This window comes from Rattus norvegicus, chromosome 18, assembly GCF_036323735.1.
Source record: "Rattus norvegicus strain BN/NHsdMcwi chromosome 18, GRCr8, whole genome shotgun sequence".
In the NCBI taxonomy this organism is placed as follows: Eukaryota; Metazoa; Chordata; class Mammalia; order Rodentia; family Muridae; genus Rattus; species Rattus norvegicus.
In genome coordinates this window covers 12,720,542-12,735,849 of record NC_086036.1, presented here as the reverse complement: position 1 = coordinate 12,735,849, position 15,308 = coordinate 12,720,542, and the positions used below count along the sequence as shown (strand labels likewise).

Genomic DNA, 15,308 nt, shown 5'->3' with positions numbered 1-15,308 from the left:
GTCTGCTTCCTGCAGTTTCACTGTTAGAGTTAGTGAGACTCTGTAGTGTATAAAACCTTCTCCTGACTATGCTTTACTTCTATATGAAAGTTTGGATTGTTTTTAATTCCCCCAGTGTCCCAGTGTATAAGGGATCAAGAGAGCAAGCCTTCATTCCCACGTTCATGAGAGCATATTCTCTGTTTTTAAACTTACTAAGATTCATTAACTCACAGAATATTAAATCAGGGGAGGGGGTGTTGCTTGATTCGTTTCTGAAGTTTTGAGGAGTTGGAGAGAAAATTGGGGCTCTGAGCTCACCAGCTGACTGCTGCCACTCAACTGTCCCAGGAAGCTGAGCTGGGCTTCCTGAGTGTTTTAACAAGCCTTACCTTTCCCCTTGAAACTTCTATTTAAAATTAGCTAAATGAAAAAAGAAAGCCAAGCTAATACTTTTAGATTCCTTTCTAAAAGTATTTTATCTCCTAAGTGGTGACAAATCAGGCATAAAAATGTCTTATGGCTTTTAAGTTAACATTCTGGTTTTGATCGCATGTTTGCATGTAAAATGTTTTGAGGCAGGGTCTTACTGTGTAGTCCCAGTTAGCCTGGAACTCGCTGTGTAGTTCAAGCAGCCTCAGACTCACAGAGGTCCACCTGCCTGGGATTCAAGGCATGCACCACCGTGCCCTGCTTCATGCACAGACTTCTCAAAGATGTCGTCTAGACGCCTTTCACTAGATACAGACTGGGGAGTTGGCTACATCAGAAATACGCTTGCTGTATAAGCAGGAGGACCTGAGCTGACCCCCAGCATCAGTACAAAAGCTAGGCAGGACCCATCCATGCCAGTCATGCTGGATGAGAGGCTGGCGGGAGGATCTCAGGCCTTGCTGGGCAGCCAACCCAGCCAATGGGTGACTTCCAGGTCCACTGAGAGATCCTGGCTCAAAAGTATAAGGTTGAGAATGGTAGAGGAAGGTAATCAGCATTGACCTCTCACATGCACACGCACAAACACACACACACACACACACACACACACACACACACTCACATGAGCTTACATAAACATACAAAGCAACAAAAGCCAATAATAATCTGTGTGTGACAGAGATGCTGCTTACAAGTCTGAGGCCGCAGGTTAGCGTATGAAACGTGAGCTTAGAGCACCCAGAGAGAAGTGGATTTGGCTCGAGCTCCATGCCGTGCAAGCGTCAATATTTGATGACAGAGTTACTTACAGACTGTAAGAGTCATCACATCCAGTTTGCATCAGTCATTAAAATATTCACTTTCCTTCAAAGAAACCTCGACAGAGAGAGCTTGGGAAATTTGTATGACATACCCAGAACTCTGTGCGCTCAGCGAATGCACTCTAAGTGAATGAACTGGGGACAGACAGAGTGCAAGAGTGTTCGCTGAACTTCAGTGCTGGGAATCACGGTCTTTAACTGAAAGTAAAAATGATATTGGTGTTATCAGCAACTTTGGAGGTTAAAAAAAAAAAGCCATGTTTGGGTCTTAAATCCCCTGGAGGAAGAAGAAAAGGAAACTAGCACTATCTAGGCTTAGACAAAGTGTTTTCCAAGACACAGATCTTGAGGTGGAAGGTTGTTTTTCTATAAATTTAAACCTACAGAGAAATTTCACCTACAGAGAAAAAACTTATTTTCCAATTCAAAATGGCACAGATCCTGGGAGATGGCTCAGTGGCTACAGCACTTGCCAGAGTTCAGATCCCTAGAACCTCCATAAATGCGGGTGGGTGTAGTAGTCCAGCTGTGATTCCACCTCAGAAGCAGAGAGACAGCTGATCCCTGGCAAGCTGATTAGCAAGACTAGCCATATCAGTGAGATCTGGGCTTGACTGAGAGTTCCTGGCTCAGTGAACAGGTAGAAGAATGGTCACAGACGATTCTTGACATCAGATTCAGGCTTCCACATGCACATATGTATGCTTGTATGTGCACATATGTATGTTTTCACATACACACACGTGAAGATAGAAAAAAGAATGCCATAAATTAGGCCAATAGGATACACATGTTGAAACTTTTGTAATTATGAATTCATGACTAACCGGCTTCATAGTTGTTAAAAGACTTACATATTTACATGTGTGGATAAAGATGCACGTTGAGTCCAAAACTGATATGAATTGTAACAATAACAATTTGAAGTAATACCAAATATATTAACATCATAGCAGCTCAGGGTTGGAGATAAAGCTCAGTAGTAGAGTTCTTCCGTACATGTGCTAGTTAGGCCCTAAGTTTACTCCTCAACCCTGCAAAAATACTACACCATAATAATAACAAATGTAGTTCCGTCTTTTTTTTTTTCTTTTTTTCGGAGCCGGGGACCGAACCCAGGGCCTTGCGTTTCCTAGGCAAGCGCTCTACCACTGAGCTAAATCCCCAACCCCTTAGTTCTGTCTTTTGTCCAAGACGGTAGCACCAGTTAAATTAAGCACAGTGGAGAGCGTCACGGCTATCTAGGCTTGCTTTAAAATGAAGTCTATGTTTCATTTCATACTTTATGCAGGGTCTTATGATGCAGCCCAGGCTGGTTGTGAGCTCACAGCAGTCCTCAAGTGCCACATTATGGGAGCTCCCGAGCTCACCGAGATTTCTTCTAGCCTAAAATAAAGAAAGAAAATGTGTCTTTAAAGATGCCTTGATACATTAAGATTACTGACCTGATGGCCCCATCACTGGTGGACTGCAACAAGTGAATTCTTATGCAGTATTTAACTGGTTAACTAGTATGTCAAACTCCTACTGTCTGTTGAGGAGTGTTTTCAATGAGTCCACAGGGGCCCATCTTCATGGAGACAGCCTAGCTGGCCACACAGATCTTGAGCTTGGAGAAAGATTGAAGTTGGGGCAAACATGTATGGCCTCACCTTTGGACAATATTTGAAAGCCTGAGTCCAGTTACATTAACCTGCAACAGCCAGTCTCAGCCGTAGGTGATCTTGTTCCTGGGCAGACTGGCTGTGCTTATGTAACTTTATCACGATTATGGGACGGAGAAAATTCCTGGCACCTCGTGTTCAGTTCTAGGCAACAACATCAGGAGCACCCATAACTCCAGCTCCAGGAGATTGAACATCCTCTTCTGGCCTCTATGGGCACCGGCCTTCATGCACAGGCACACATACACCCAAAAAATAAAAATAAATCTTTATTCTTTTAAACAGCCACACAACTATGTTCAGACTCTCTGTCGCTCTTTAAATAAAGCCACCATGATCAGAAGACCTGTGAGGCTGTGGACTTAGATCTAAGTTCAACCTCACCCACAGACAGTAAGTGTAAGGACAGACACGTTACATCCCCCCCCCCACCTCCCACCCCCCCACACACAAGCTTCCAGTATCCTCCCCTGCACACTGGGAGTGAGACTGCCACCTTAGGTACATGTTGGGAGAGTTAAGTGGAGCCACCTGATTTCATATTGTTGCATGGAGACACCCTGTCTATGTACATGTTGGCTGTGCCTTCCCATTGTCTTCATTAAGCACTCCATATAGAGAAGCTAGATTTTGTCACTGAGTCAAAATTACCCCTTTATTCCAATATCTTTAGGAGACATTACGCTAATAGCTAGTGAATTATTTGAAATGTCTTCAGCCTTTCAAACTCAGCCCAGTGCTGATGAGAAATTTTCCCACACATGCATTCTTGCCATCAAAATAATGACTAACCAATTAAGTTTTTATTTCACATTCTGTACTTACTGCAGCATGAGGGGGTGCAGCTTTGATTTAGCATTGGATCTGAGCTTTCCTGTCTTCACTGCTACCCTAAAAGCTGGGAAGTTACTGCCTTCAGGGTGGGGGTGGGGGGACTGCTGCTCTAGACTGGGCACTGTCATACTGCTTTTAGCTCCAGTCAATCAGATCCAGCTTTCAACTCTTTCAACAGACATTCCCCAGGCAAAAATAACAAGTTTGCATTGTGTCTTGAGTTGGGAATGTATGCTCGGTTCTGTAAACTTTGCCAAGTACCCACAGCTAGAGAGGTCATAGACCTTAAAGGAGAAGTCTACACTACATCTCTCCAAAATCAGTAGTTTTTAACTATATTCTTTGTACTTATCCTTCTAGCCTCAGATAAGTATAGCTCTCACCCATCATTAAAGAAGCTTTATCCCCTTTGAGCAGACAGAGGCTACTGTAGATCTCTAACTGGTCAAAACGCAGAGACTACAGTAATGAAGGGATGTCCAGCACCAGCTGGTACATCTACAACACAACCCCTGTACCCAAGGCCTAGGGAACACCACGGAAGAGGAGGCAGAAAGACTGTAAAAGACAGAAGACAAGGGTGGTTGCTATGAGATAATTTTAAAAGGAGTGGGGGGGAGTCGTATTTTTTTTTTCTTATAGTTCATAAGGGATTCAAGATAAGAACTCAAGGCAGAAACTTAGAGGCAAGAGCTGATGCAGAAACCATGGAGGAGTGCTGCTTACTGGCTTGCTCCCCACGGCTTGCTCAAACCATCTCAGACCACCAGCCCAGGGTTGGTACTGTCCCCGGTAGGATTAAGATGGGCCTTCCCACATCAATCATCAGTCAAGAAAGTGCACCTCAGGCTTGCCTACAACCATATCTCATGAAGACATTTTCGCAATTCGGAATCCCTCCCTAACCTGTGTGAAGACAGACTAGCCAGAACAAGTCATTGCCAAGCAACAGAGGTTAAGGATCTCAGGATCTCAGGATCTCTGTATCTTCATAAGGTACAGATAATAGTGATTATAAAGTACACATGGACATAGGTTATGTAGCATGTGAGTGATAAATCATGGTGACCAGATCATGCTGTGTAGCATCCAACTCCTCACGGTTGTAGTCCTTCCCCCTGTCCAGCTGCAATGCTGTGTGTTTGACCGACAGCTCAGCATCCCCCACCCTCACTAAAATGGCCCACGCTGGGAAGTCCCCATTCCCTCACTAAAACAGAAAACGGGTCAACTGCACCAGGTACTAGGACAACGGAAAATACGCTTAGATTACACAGAAATGACCCATTCTGTCCATACTGTGTTCAATTTGATTTTTCCACATAGAAGTGGGAACCTGCTATGTTTCTCCTCATGTGCCTAGCTTATCTGACTTAGCGCAGTGTCCAGAATTGTCTGTGTTGTCATAGATAACATTCTTTCCTTTTCTCTTAATTCTGAATAAGCCACCCAGGGGTGCCTTTTCTAAATAGGTAAATAATCACATACGATTCATAGGAATGAACATAATTTCTTGATACTGACAAATGTACTCAAGAAGTCAATATTAGGATGCTATAAACAAGCCAACAGGAAGAGTTTGGGTTTTTGTAGCCATCAGTTTTAGATCTCGAGGGCCTTAGTCCTGCTTCCCTTAGCAAATAAAGCAAAGTAAACAAACAACAAACGAAGAAGCCAGTGCCTTAGCAGCCGTCAGACACCCACAGGTCAGTGGAGTCTAGAATGAATTGCAGGTCCCCAGCCCAGCCACCCTTTCTGCCACATTCCATCTGTGTGCGTGAGGTAGGACAAGACTGTAATCTGAGCAGACGTCCCCTTGTCCCAATAGCCTGTGCAGCTGACCCACTTTCCTTTGTAAAATGTCTGTGGGCTAGCTATGGCAGGACACACCTGTAACCCCAGCCAGCTTAGGTAGAGGCAGTCGGTGCACCCACCTAAGGCAGGCGAGTTCAGGTCACCCGAGGCTGCCTAGCGAGTTTGAGGAAGAGCCTAGTTGTCACTTCATTTTGTTTTGGATGTATAGTTCAGTGCTAGCCACTGTTCCTAATTTAAAATGACACTCTAGGTTTCTGGCTTGATAATTCAGAATCCTAATCTTGTGTTTTAAGTATCTAATGATGTCAGAGGATTCTTCCTAGGAGTCCTCAAAACAGAGTAGGGCTGATTGGCTGCAGCATTTTTCTCTAGAATCTTGGACCCCAGGTAGTGAAGACTACTAACATTCAGGGTAGCTGAGAGTTTTAACAGGGTATTTTCCCTTCAGTCTCTTGTATTAGCCTTTCCTACCATTTAAAGAGAGTACTTGAAGAAAGTGTAACTCTACCCTCATCTCCTGTTCTAAGATCTGTTGACACTCTCTTGAGATGTATGTGACTTTTGCCTTAGGGAGCCTCTTTCCTGGTAGCTCAGTGTCTTATGGTCCCATCTAAGTCCCGTGGCACCCTGTGTCGGTTAGAACCTTCAATACTCCCTCTCCTGGTTTTACCTCCCATGTCTGATCTGCTGGGCTGGGAATTGGAGCCACATTGGACAGAGCTCTGATTAGCACAGAAGACCACAGAGTGACGGACCTTCCTGGTAGTCACTTTTGTCAGGTAGAGAAAGGAATTCTTAAGATAGCTAGTAAATCTTAAACACAGCCAGTTTTTGTTTGCCAGTTTTAAAAATCACATGGTTACCTTAGAATGAGTCAGATGTTGTATACGGTCGAGACCTGTGGAGGATGGTGAACTAGGTACAGTGTGGGTGTGATTATCCTAGTGTTTGAAGACCACTCAGTGCTCTGTTTGGTTTGCTGAGGCTTTGTGAAGTCCTCTGAGAAACTACCAGGTTGCAAGTTGTCTGCCAGGCCATGTTGTCACCACTAAATCAGTGCCATTGTGCCTGCCATCCCCAGCCTATTTCATGTTTTAAACACACACACACACACACACACACACACACACACACACACACACACACACACTACTCAGACACACAGGATCAACACTTATCTCAACTCTTAAAAAGTAGTTTTTTCCACTTTCCCAGAACTCAGTTATATATCTGTAGTATGGGGTATCAGACATTGTGTATTTATCACATGTTAAATACACATATCTGTGAGATTGATCGATGCTCTTGAGAATGGAAGTTTCCTTTTCATTTTACAACAATAACTTGACTGAAGCAAAAACCTAGCTTCAAAGGACTCCATGTTGTCACTATAACAGGTCTTGTAGAAGCTGCAGGTTAAGCTGGCTGTCGTCTAGTGCTGCTATTGGGTGATCCTCTTAGACTGTTGGATTACTGGAGACGCATTGCTGCTGTCTAGGGAGGAGGGTGGAGGATACATGCATATCTGTGCCTGTGCACACACGGCCAACGCTTTACATCAGTAGCCAGAGTGACTTGGGTATTAATTCTGAGCGGCATTATGAGCAGTAAAAGCCTGATCGTTTCCTGGATTAGACCTATTAGACTTGTTTAGATAACACTCTTTGAATTACTTCCTCTCAGGAAACATTGAAGCTGGAAATGTTAACCAGGCTCACATACCAAAGCACTTAGACAGAGCACGTTGTTTCTTTTCCACTTAAAAAAAATTTTTTTTAAAAAACTTTTTTTAAAGGGAAGGAATTAGACAAATAAATCATGTGCCTGGAAACCTAAGACTGTCAGGCTCAGTGGCCAGAGGAAGAGCATTTCTCTGTGAGATTCCTCATCTGTCCCTGACAGCAACCACAGGATTGGTCGGTCTGTTGGAATCGTAAGTTATGCAGGGCTAATTGCCAGCGTTGACGATGATGTCAGATCTGGAGGCACAGAACTGCAGTCTGTGCCCCCATACATTGTGCATTTTATGTGGAAGGAGAACTGCTCACTGAGCATGCTGACACAGTGTGGGCTGAAGTGTTGCCGTGCCCAGAGAGTGACGTTCACTAAGGGAAGTTTACTCTGTTTAACTGCACATCCTGTTTGCTCCAGGTCTGGGAAGCTGGCTGGATCCTCTTTCAGTGCATTTCAGGGATGGCATCTCACTTGACCCGTAACCTCTTCCCTCTAGAAAGTGTGTTTATAAAGGTAGGTTAGGAGAAGGTAGAAACAACAACTTAATTGCATAGGAAGGAACATATGCCTTACAAATTTGGGGTTTGGTCCCATGGTAGAGTGCTTGCCTAGCATGCACAAAGTACTGGGTTCACACTTGGGGGAGGGGAGATTAGAGAGAAAGGTCTTTTTTTAATCTCTTCACGTTTGAGGAGCATTACTGATTCCCTGAATACTAACTGAAGATAGTTTGTTACACAAGTGAAAGAGAAACAGACATCAAGACTCAAAATCAAGAGCTAAATCAGGACACGTCAGCTCGTTTCCTTTGGGATGTGTCCGAGTTGATGCATAGGCTCTGTTCTGATATGCTTTTATTCCAAGTTAACACATTCAATGAAAACTTGAGCTCTGTTCAGTACAGGGAAGAGGATAATGCTTAGAGACAGTGGTTTGCGCTTGAAAACAGCAGTGGATGAAGACCTCCCCGTGTGGAAACCCAGGGATACAAACAGAAAGTGTGATAGAGAATAAGTTAGGTGTTCTTGAAAAAGGAACGGCCATGCTGCCTTTGTTGATTGAGTCCCCCCCCCCATGCCAAAAGCTATGGGCTCTTCTTGTGCGTTCGTTCATCCAGCAGAGTACATACAGATGAGAGGGCACTAAAAACTAAATGCTTTGTCTAGAGTCACTCACTGTTTCAGGCAAGGTTCAGCTTATGGTTCATAGCACTGTACCGATCACATTCCAAGCACCAGGCCCTTCCATGACTGGCAAGAGTTTTGTAGAAAAGAACATGATACATATTGTAGAGTTGATGAATCATTTAGCCGCACATACTCCATGGTGCCTTTATCAAGAGATAGCAGCAAGGACTAGACATATACAACGGGTGTGACAGTGTTCTCGTAAAAATGAAACAGTGGGCTGGATTTCCACAGTGAACTGTAGTTTGCTGACCTTTGATCTGCATACATGGTTGTAAGTTTAACTAAATGCTAGTTGAAATTAAAAGCCGTGTGTGTGTGTGTGTGTGTGTGTGTGTGTGTGTGTGTGTGTGTGTTAAAAGTCAAATGAATGGTGCTGTTCCTGAGATCAAAGTCAAGAAAATAGGATGATTGAAGCCCCGAAGCTACAGACCCTCTAGAAAAATAAAGTTGAGGCAGGAGAGATAGCTCAGCAGGTCATGTGTGCTGTGCTAGCATGAACTGAACTTAACCCCTAGCACCATTCGAAAATCCAGATGTGATGGCACATGTTGTGCTCCAAGCTCTGGCGAGACAGACACACAAGGTACCCTGGGGCTTGCCGGCTGGCCAGCCTGTAGTCTACTGGTGAGCCTCAGGTACCAGAGAGAGGCCCTATCTACTAAAAAAAAGGGGGGGGGGGACCTCCTAAGGAACAGCACCTGAAGTTGGCCTCAGGTCTCCACGAGTGCACCCACGCACACATGGGCACCTGTTGGCGTACACACACATATACCTGTACATGAGCACAGGCACATCAGACATTAGCCGAAATTTAGTGCTGGGCTCACAGGGACTTTTTTGTGTGCAGCTCCTTGAACAGTCAGAAATTATTCTGGTTATTCAAATGGACATTCCCACCCTGCCGCATCATAGAAGCTGGGAGTCCACCTAGGGCAGGTGAGTACAAAGGAAACAGATCCAAACCTTCAAACCTAACAGTCCTTCTGTGAGTCACCCAGTGTGGACCTTAAACCCCCACACGAAGCACCATTAAAATAAGCATGTTGACATCAGGTATTTACAAATGACTCCTCTGGAAAAATCCACTTCACCATGGAAACCCCAGAGCTGTTTGTTTTTTATGGTACTAATGTTGATTGACAGATTGCTTACTCCAGAGATTAAAATTACATAGAGACAACTTGTAGTGATGACAAGTTATTTACAGAGATGTCTCTGCCTAGCTTTCTGAATGCACACTGGCATTTCCTACTTGGGAAGCGACGTGAGCCTCATCCATCACTTCCACCAGACACTTTTTATTGGCAAAGAAAAAGTTCAGTTGCGATAAACATTAAGCCTGATATTCAGACCTGATAGAGACGGACTAATAAAACTGTAGACATTCTCCCCAGGGACTGAGTTATAAACCAGCGTTATCACAGGTGTGCCACGACGATGTAGAACTATCACAAGCTTGGGGTCACTCTAGAATCTGGAAATCTATTGCGGGAATCGTAAAGCCGTGCGTTGAAATGAAAAATGTGACCATATTACTGGATGCTGAGTAGTGGTTGATTTAAAAACTAATTTCACTGTAGAAATTTTTAGAAAAACCAAAATTGGAAAGTTAATTGCTCATGTGGTAAAGAATATCTCAGGCCAGTGTATTTCTCAGTTTATACTGAAGTACGGACAGCAGTCATGTAAAAGCCCAGCAACATGAAAATACTCACTCCTCCAATCACCATGTCACTAGAAAGAACAGGTGACAACTGAAAAGTCGGAGATAATAATTTTAGTCCTTTGTGTAAAATATAATCTCAATCCTCCGAGAGAAGCAACTGGGGATCCTAAGGCTGGGGCTGGAGAGATGGCTTAGCTGTTGGGAGTACTGGCTGCTCTTCCAGAGGACCCAGTTAACCAGCATATGGGGGAGCTGACAGCCACCTGGAACTCCTGCAATACCCTCTCCTGGCCTTTGCAGACACAGCTATGCATGCGTGCGAGCATCTCCATATAGACACACATAAATAAAAACCAAAGTCATTTTTAAATGTAAGTTAATTCTTTAAGTCTGTTCTTTGTGAGGCACAGAGAGTGACAACAGTCTCTGCCAGTAACCATTAGCAACAGTGTCGTTTGCTCTTCATTTCACTTGGAAAGGGTCCTTCAGCCTTCTCGGCATTTCAGGTGAATTACTGAGGTTAGGAAGGTTCAGTGGAGGAACACTTGCCAGGAATGAAAGCCTGGGTTAGACACCCACACAACAGAGAGAGCAGGAAAGGAGGCTGTTTCTCAGTCTGGGTGTGTCTGATAGTTCGTGCTAGGTTCCAGTAACGTTACATCTCAGGATTGACACGAATCTCCTGGGTGTTCACTTTTTCCTCCTTACAGTTATAGTCATTCTAGAGCAATGTTCTCAACCTTCCTAACACTTTGACCCTTTAATGCAGTTCCTCGTGTTCTGGCAGCCCCCAACCATAAAATCATTTCCATGGCTCCTTTATAACTGTAATTTTGCTAGTTGGAGATAGAGGTTTGCCAACGGGTCGAGAACCATTGTTCTAGAGGAAGCTGTTTAAGGCCATATGTACGGCTGGTTTGTTTAGGTTTTTTTCTAAGTATTTTTGCTTACTCTGACAGTTTCATACCTGTCTGCAGTGTATTATTACCACATCCCCCTGCCCTGTTCTCTCTTATCTCCCTCCCACATCCTCTTGCTTTCGTTTCTTGTCATTTGGCTACTGGCCCACTGCTCTTAATTAGGGTTCCCTACATGAGCAGGGCCGTGGGGTTATTTACTGGCTTGTGCACAACTTACCAGTGGCTGCACCACTGGAGAAAACGCCTCCTCCTCCCAGCACCATTAACTGGCAGTAGCTTCTTCAATGACTTCCTTATTCAGACATCTCCAAGTTCAGCACCCATAAATGGCTGAGGTGGTGATGGCAAAGTCAGGGTTTTCCCATTCCCCCATTCTTCCACATCTGTTGGCTTTCCCCCCATCTCCTTGTTTTCATTTGTTTGTGAGTTCTGCCCTCAGTATAAACTTGTATTCAGTATTCTGTAGACTGTAATTGATTATAGTTATTGTGATTCTCAAACAGTTGCAGATTTTGTCAGTGGGAATTAAGTCGGGCCATCTCCTGTGCTCTCTTGACACATCCTCATCATCTTATAAGCGTTCTGTTTCCTGGCAAACAGGGTCCCATGCTCATCCTGCACCTCTCCTGCTCGACTGTAGACACAGTATATTTCAAAGAGCTCTGGTTCCTGTTGAGTGCTTGGTTTGTGATATAAGGAGTGTATGTGTGTCTGTCTGTCTGTGTGTCTGGTTTGTATGCATATATCTCTTGTGTGTGCATGTCTGTGTATGTCTGCCTCTGTTGTGTCTGTGTGTCTATGTATATGTCTATGTGTCTATGTGTGTATATCTGTGTGTATATCTGTGTATATGTGTACTGTGTGTACTGTATGTCTGTGTGTGTCTGTGTTTATGTGTGTGTATCTCTGTATGTACATGTCTGTGTATATTTGCCTCTATATGTCTATGTGTCTATGTGTGTATCTATATGTATATCTATGTCTGTGTATCTGTCTGTGTTTGTCTGTGTGTTCTTTTGTTAGTGTGTGTATAGATGTATGTCTTCTGATAGCTCCAATTCTAAACCAGTCCACAAGGTGTTCTTTACTCTTCCTGCTTCTCGCCATTTTACTTCTGCCTTTTCTTCCACAGTTAAACTCTGTATATAATGCATTTTATTAATTAAGTTATTTATAAGCGTGTGCAGACATGCTAGCCACAGTGCATGTGTGGAGTTCAGAAGATAACATGGAGGAGTCATTTCTCTCCTTCCACCTCATGGGTCTCAGGGCTCAAACTCAGCTCATCTGGCATAAAACAAGTGCCCACTGGGCTATCTCACTGACGCAAAGCTCTGAAACTCCTACTACTCACCTGGTGTTAATTCTTTCCTGCCCTGCACGTGAAGTCAGCTCCCTTAGACTCTGTTCACATCTTTGCTAGAAGGACCAGAATCCTCTGAAGGAGACAGTGTTCATTGGCTTATTTGAATGTGTGGGGTCTAAAGGTCGAAGCTCAGTGAGGCCGGGTCAAAGGTCTCCTTTTCTGCTACTTCCCTCTGCCCTACCCTGCACACATCCTGAAAATTAACTCCTTTAGCTGTTTTCCTTTTTTTTTTTCCTTTGTTTCTTTTCTTAAAAACAGTAAATGAATGAGTAAGCAGAGGAAATAAACACCGTTTGTTTTAAGCACAAAGAGTATTCTATCTAAGCCTTTGCCGAATGCAGCCTCTAAGCCAATGCATTTAACCTTAGGAAACTCATGCTACCGATCAGCCGAGGGTTCTTTTGCTCTGTTTGGGTAGACATCTCAGAAAGACAGCTTGGATCTCCCTGATGTGAGCCACTTTGGAGTTTTGAGTAGCGACAGACCAGCAACCAGCAGCTCACGCTAGGCAGCCACTCCTGCTGCTCAACTTACGTCCACTACCTCGAGCGTCCTCAGCTACTGTGGCCAGCTGTTTTGTATGGCTCTTCTGCTCACTGTCCTTAGCTTCTTGCCATCTTGTCACTCCCCTCAGCATGCTTCAGGTCTTTGTAGTCTCTGCTTCCTATCTGTTCTCTGGGATGACAGGCCCATGAGTTGTCCGTTTATTCTGTCACAAGCACGATAAAGGACCACAGTGGGCACTGAAACTCCCAAAAGCAGTTCTCAAGATCTGGACTGAAACACAAGGCCAGTGGTGGGATGGGGGGTGGGCAGTGTAGAAGAGGGAGGTCTCCTTAACCGACCCCAGGAGATTGAGAGGAGGGCTGTTTATATATCCAGTCACACATGTACACAGCCTTCTGTTTGCTAACCACAACATTTTTGCACTGTCATACCAGTCTTCTCAGGCATCCTCTGTGAGCAGTCACAGAGAGTAGAAGTAATATCTTCTAGGATCACAGGTGCGTGGAGTGACAATTGAAACGGCCTCCTGACTTTTCCCCTAGAAGGAAACAGTGGCTTCTGCAGTGGCCAGAGCAGCTGGGCCTGGGTTTTATTCTCCTCCATTGGCCGTGGCTGCACTGAACCTCCCCGAGTAGTCACGGTCCATTTTCTTCTTCCATTAATAATTTTATGCATATATACTTTGATAATGTCTCTGCATTACCCTTTCTGGTCTCCCTCCCGCTGTGTTCTGTGTGATGAGTCTCCCTTATAACTTTGTGGATTTGATCTACTACATTTAACTCATGTTGCCCTCATGAGCGCAGGCAATGTTATTTACCTGAGCAAAGGAAACATGCCAGTGGCCTCACCACTGAGGACTATCATCCCCTCTCCCTCTGCAATCTTTTCTGCTCCTCAGAGAAGGATGAGGCCATATGTGCCCCTCCCTCATCGCTGATGAGAGGGTGATGGGGCCCATCTTGAACAGGTCTTGTGTGGGTAGCCACTGTTGTTGAATGTTCATGGATATAAGGACCAGATCATGGTCTCCCCACCCTCTAGTTCTCACAGTCTCTCTACCCGGCTCTTGTACAGTGTTTGGAGCACTGGGTGGACTGATATTGATAACCCATTTAGGGCTGAACACTCAAAGGTTACTTGTTCTCCGAACTTCAACAACTGGACTACAGTGTTGGTAATTACACCAGCAGCTCCCAACTTGAGTGAAATTGAAATTCTGAACTGGGTAATCTTTCCTGGGGGCAGGACAACAGGTTGCCCTGTATAGTGTTCATACTTAGCATCAACCTGGACTGTACCCAGAGAGATAAAAAGCAGCTCCCGTCATTGTGACACCCCAAATGTCTCCAGAGATTGCCACACATCTCCCTGTAAAATCACCCTGGTTTAAAACCATTGGTCTCTGTCTTCTCAGCTAGGAGCCTAGCAGAATTAGTCATAAAAGATAATTCTGGAAACACTGTCTATATTGTTATTAAGAAAATAATTTAGAGAAGCTGCAAAAGTAAAGCCAAAGAATAAATCCAAAATTATATAGCATGAAAGCCATTCACTTTACATCGAAAAAGAGTAGCTAAGAAGAGACCCAGATATCTAAGTTCATGCCTGAGCGTCAGCTCACCAACAGCCAGAGCTTCTGGCCCAGAGCAGGACTAAGCAGATGCAGGATGCAGGCCTTCCCTTAGCTCAGTGTAGTCTGAGTAGCGTGGAAAGCAGAGGCCCTGTGTCAGGTGCACATAGCTGAGTGCTGCTCCTTCCTACGGAAATACTGAGCTGTCAGAGTGTCACTGCAGTTCTCCTTGTAATTGCTAAATGTGGGGAAACTCGTTTTTCTAACAAGTAAAGCCAGTCCTCGTGCAAAAAACACGTTAGCCCATTGTCATTGGGGAAGTATACACAGGAAACCGAAGAGATTATGGTTGAAAACTCGAGTAAGAATATGGATTTGAATATCTGAGATAACTGATACATACCCTTTCTTTTCTTTCTTATTTATATAAGATTTTTGACAGGTTATATGTAGTAGGGTTTGTATTATTTTTATTTATGTATTTCTTCCAATGAACATGAATACTTTGTGATAATTTTTAAGTAAAGAAACAAAGCATTTTGGGGACTTTGTGGAGAGCTTAGTGGTAAACCACTTGTCTAGCTTGCTCAGAGCCCAGGTTCAATATCTGGCAACATACACAAATATTTTTAATCCTTTGTCTCAGGTCCAAATTTTAGAAATTTATTTATTAAAAGAAAATTAAAGGCAAAGCTTTAGTAAGATTTTAAATAGCAAAAAGAATTTTTTCTTCACCATTTATGAAAATGTTATTTATAATTTCAAAAAGACAGTGTTAACATTACAGGATAATTATCCATCAAG

The 15,308-nt window shown here is 43.9% G+C and overlaps 1 protein-coding gene across 1 annotated transcript in view; it reads left to right on the top strand.

Annotated features, from left to right (window-relative positions):
• Positions 1–15,308, top strand: part of Garem1 (GRB2 associated regulator of MAPK1 subtype 1) — a 165,138-nt gene that overhangs the window by 124,370 nt on the left and 25,460 nt on the right. The gene's annotated exons all lie outside the window — the stretch shown is intronic.